This window comes from Octopus bimaculoides, chromosome 9 (assembly GCF_001194135.2).
Source record: "Octopus bimaculoides isolate UCB-OBI-ISO-001 chromosome 9, ASM119413v2, whole genome shotgun sequence".
NCBI classification, from domain to species: Eukaryota; Metazoa; Mollusca; class Cephalopoda; order Octopoda; family Octopodidae; genus Octopus; species Octopus bimaculoides.
The window spans coordinates 67,848,897-67,854,188 of record NC_068989.1 but is presented as its reverse complement, the minus strand read 5'-3'; positions in this window follow the sequence as shown (position 1 = coordinate 67,854,188).

Genomic DNA, 5,292 nt, shown 5'->3' with positions numbered 1-5,292 from the left:
CTAAACACGACTAAACAACAACATCAAGACCCCAACGGCGGAGCAAGCGGAGGAGGGTTGTCTCAAGCCCCCAAGGATTGATTCCGGTGGAAGAGGGCAACGCGCTGACGGGCAGGCGTGAAAAAGGCGGATAGACTCCGGCAGCTTGTTGCAACCAGCCTCATCAAGACTACACGTCTCAATTCTTGAACCGCAGTGGAGAAGTTCCTGGCCAAGTGCGTGCACGTGGCCGTCGCGCGTCCACGAACACCTCAAATAATTTACTCAGCGAATGGCTTCGTCTTTCTAATATGTCTCAAAAAGCCCAATGTCGATGGTATCGTGGGCATCGGAGGCAGGTCTGGAAAGCTGGAAGCCTCTAGTCCGTGACCACACGTGGGCGGCGAGTCTCAGATGCTCGCTCTCCAATGAATAGCCGTGACATTGGAATTCGGCACCTAGACTCGTGACTGGGCTGGCCTCTTTACGATTACCGCAGCCTACCCCTCAAGAGGGAGTCCCTAGAAAAGGTGGAGTAAACATCGGACACGGCAGCTCAATCTGGCCAGCATACTACGGCTAGCGGACCTCCCACTTAACGGTCACAACTCTACTAAATCCTCTGTTTCACAACCTCTCACCTTCGGGAACTGGAATATTCGCACTCTCCATGACAAAAGTGACGTTAATCGACCAGAGCGAAGTACAGCCCTCGTCTGCAAGAAACTTACCCGCTTAACATCGATGTGGCAGCTTTGAGAGAGACTAGGCTTCCCGGAGAAGGCAGCATTAGAGAAGTTGGCTCCAAATACATCTTTTGGAAGGGGAAGAATCCTAATGAACCACGCATCTATGGAGTTGGTCATGGAGACGCAAAACTATGTCGACCAACGAGACTTGCGCAGCTTTTATGCCGCAACCAAGGAAATCTTCGGTTCCACAAGGTCATCAGTGGGCAGCCTGAAGAACGCAGTTGGCTCTACGATAACCGGTACCCAGGGAATCCTCGATCGCTGGAAGTCCGATTTCGAGCGCCTACTTAACGAGACTTACGCACTTCTTACGATCTCCTCCAAAACACCCCACAGCTCCCCATCCATCATTGATTATCCCTACCGCCCTTATGCCATGAGTTCAACAGGGCACTTGCGCGCATGAAATCGGGGAAAGCTCCAGGACCAGACAACATCCCGTTTGAGTTTTTCATGCACGAAGGTCCAGAGCTAAGAAACCATTTGATGCTCTTTATCCTCAAGATCTGGGAAAGCAAGACCCCCACCCCCGAACGACTTCCGCGATTCAACTATCATTACCATCTACAAGAAGGGAGACCGATAGGGTTGCAACAACTATCGGGGCATCTCACTCCTGAGTATTGCAAGTAACTTAGCGGTTCGGTAAAAGAGACCGATAGAATAAGTACTAGACTTACAGAAAATAAGTCCTGAGGTCGATTTGCTCGACTGCACTCAAATGACTGAAACAATTAAAAGAATAAAAGAATAAATCACTGCTTAATTTTATTATTATTATTCTCCAAACGTCTTTAATCGCAAGGAGCTTTTTGACTCTCGTCCTATATTGAAGACCTTCGTTTCAACATACATCACTATAAACACATTCACAGGAATTTTAACGCAAAGAATCTTTAATCATCCTTATTTCTTTTTACACTAATGCCACCGGTGTAGATGCCAAATCGTTTTGCTATTCTGTACCAGTTAGTGCCCTGATATTCGGTGGGTGAGTCCGCGTGGCAGAAACCCAAATTGACAATCATGCCAAAATTCAGTGTTTGATTAACCAGAATAGGTTCATGATACTCGATTCTAAGATGTGTGCGATTTTTCAGTGACGATTCTTTCAACTGTTTTTTGCGTTTAGGGTGATATGGACTTCACTGTCAACCTCGACTGTCAACAGAAGATGTGGAGGGTGTGAAAAGCCGATAACTGTAGAGATATGGGACGCGATGAAGGATTGTATGAAGGATTGTCAAGTTAGTATGTCTGTACTATAAGTTTTACGCATATATGTCAGACTTGTTCACCGACGTCTTGCAAACGTCTGTTACAGCTGGTAGAGGAACAGAAGTATACCCAGTCCTTTGAGAGAAGAGTGTCGGTGCTGCTGAGGAACGACTTGAGCAGTGAGGACGTAATTGATGATTTCCAGTTCATAGTTTTATTAAATACATTATTTAATAATTAGGTTTAGATACTAGGAAAGAGGTTAACAAGAAAACGAAGACGAGCGCAATGCAGACCCGATCTATTCACATCGACTTCCAGCTTATACGATAGACCTTAGACAGAGCAGGTAGTAAACCTGACTTTAGTGGGGCTCTGATCTACTTGGATCGATCGAAAGCTTTGGATAGGGCTGCCATTCCTACTTGGTAGCTGTCCCAAAGCCAATCAGTTTCAGTCTCCTTTTCGAGGACTGGATATTTTCAATGTACAGTAGCATTTGCTCGGTAGTCAGAGTAAATGGCTACCTATTGGAACCATTCCGGATCACGTGCTCGGTTCGTCAAGGAAGTTGCTGAGAGACATTCTTATCGGACTTAGATGAGGAGGAGCTGTGTTGGCATATGCGGATGACATCCCCTTGATGGTATCGAGTACCACTGAGACTGAAGCAGTCGGCACCATTGTAAAGGAATATGAGACTTTAACAGGAGCAGTATTCAACCAGGTTCATAGTCAGTTTGCTTTACAACAGGACTGACAGATAGTCAAGCCTGTACCGTTAAACGGTGTAGTGGAGTACTAGACGGATGTCTTGTTAAGTTTCTTGCAGTCTGGTTATTTAAAACTGGCTGACAACTAATTCTAAACAAAATAATAATAGAGAATACTGTCGACAGAATCATTAAATAACTTCTAAAGAGGTAATCAATATAAAAACAATGAATTTGTATGAGAACAAATAAGTATTTGTTCTTAATATTATCATCAGGTAACAATAGTGATGAATTCACAGTTGTTATTGCTTTCATAAGAGATGTAGGGGAAGCTAAAGTCAATGTTAACTTTATGCTCTGAACATTTCGGGTATATGACCTATATGTGCAAAAATAAACGAAGGATAGTCACCAAATAAAAGTAGGTCAGAAGCGGTTCCCATCATAGAACAAATTGAATGAAGCAATTGACCCAATTTAACAAATTTGTGTAAATACTTGGGGATAACATCTTCGCTTGGTATATGTTAGGTGTAGCGTAAACTTCCTGAGTTCAACGAAAAGGAACTTTCAATAGGACATTAGCAATAGGTGAATGGCTGTGGGTTTAAGAACTTCTCTTCACAGCTATGTGGTTTGAGGTTCGTTCCTACTGCACGGCACATTAGGTAAGTACCTTCTGTAGCCTAGGGCCGACCAATGCTTTGTAAGTGAGTTTGTTAGATAGAAACTATATGGAAGGCCTTCGCATATTTTATATACATATATAGTATGTGTATGTTTATGTATGTATGTATGTATGTATGCATGCATGTATGTATGCGCGTGTGTGACTTTGTGTCTGTCTCGCCATCGCTTCGCAACTAGTTTTGATTTGTTCACATCCCTGTAAAGTTCGACAAAATAGACCAATAGAATAAGTATCAGACTTTAAAATAAAGTAAGGCCGTATCCCAGCAAGGCCGCAATCCGATAACTGGACCAACTAAAAGAATAAAAGAATAAAATGAATAAAAAAAGTAACATTAGCTTAGTCAACACATCCTAGTCACTGCGACTGTCAAGGGCACGCCAGGTAGGCACCCCTCTTCCAGCTTACAGACTGATATTCAGAATAGTCCCCTTCACACGAGCCGTTTTCGCATCATTCACCAACCTGCCAACAAAATTACTGGGGGGCAGTACTTCCCTCTCTACCCTCACTTTCCTTTTCAAAGGGCACCTGAAAAAGTCAATGAGGGCATGGCTGAAGAGTAAAGTGTCTGTTTTCAGTCTGACAGAGATTGGCTACCTTACTCGTCCCCTGCCCCCAGTTCTTGTCCACCTGGAGGTCTGGAGCAAACCAGACCCCCAAGCAATTTAACCAGTCCTTCCGTCCAGCACTCTAGAACGATGTTGGTTGGCATGGACCTACTTTCCAAGTGCTGAGCTGCAGACCCACCGACTTCTGGATGATCTTTGCTCGTGTCATCACTTCGTAATCCTTTGTAGCAGTGCCGACCACTTCGATTTCCGAGATGTCCGATTCTATTACGGTAACGTCGTCCGTGTAAGCCGACACGAAATTAGCGCATCCTAGATCACGCGGGATGCCCCTCGAAACATCCAGCTTCCGCAGTAATGGCTCGAGAGCCAGCATTTTAGAGAGGAGACGACATCGGCATCCTTGAGGGACCGAACGAGCGATGTTAAACGACCAATGAACATATGTCACTGTACAGTGCAGCGATCCAGCCTCTGAAAACGGGACCGAAACCCGCTGCCGCCAGAACAGCCTCCAAGTATTGGTGGTCGACCCTATCAAAAACTTTCGATTGATCCAAACTGATCAGGGCCCCACTCATGGGTTGGAAGTCCCGTGATTCGGAAATTCTGGTTTTACTAATGGCCAGCACATCGATATTCGGTGCCCTGAGGTCGTTGAGCAGATGACCCAGGCCACGTTCATTCACGCTGCTTATTCTCTGCATGACCATGTTGTTGGAAAAAGAATAGGTTTTGTTTGGAGGGGCAGTTTGTCCGACCCTCCTGTTGGCTTGGGGTGTTTCCAGCAGGAAATCATCAAGAATTCTCTTGGTGATATTCCCTCGAAAGTCTCCGTGTGTGAATCGAGTTTTTTCAAGTGTGTGTGGGGGGGGGCGTGTTTGTGTTATGTGTTGTTTGAACGATTTGTGTGTGTGCAAGTAGGGAGACTTTGGGTGACAAAATCTTCTTGTGTTGTTTGTGTTATTATGTACTTCATCAATTCATTGTTTCTCTGCTTATTGCCATGTAGTTTGTAATGCTAGTCTCTTTACTTTGTGTTTGTTGCTGCTGTTGTTGTTGTTGTTGCTGTTGTTGTGGTTGTTGTTGTGGTTGTAGTTTTGATTGTCGTTGCTGTTGTTGTGGTTGTTGTTGTGGTTGTAGTTTTGATTGTCGTTGCTGTGGTTGTGTGTGTGAAATGGGTTGTGCTTTTGGTGGTGTTGGCTGAGGTAGTGTTTCAGGTGTTTGTGGTAATACTGGCGACGCAGAGTCTGTTTCGGATGTATTTATTTTCGTTGGTTTTATTGTTTTCCTCTCTATAGCTGGTGAGAATGAGGATTGTTGCTGTTTGTCCATAGATTTGATTTTCTTTTTTTTTTTTTTTT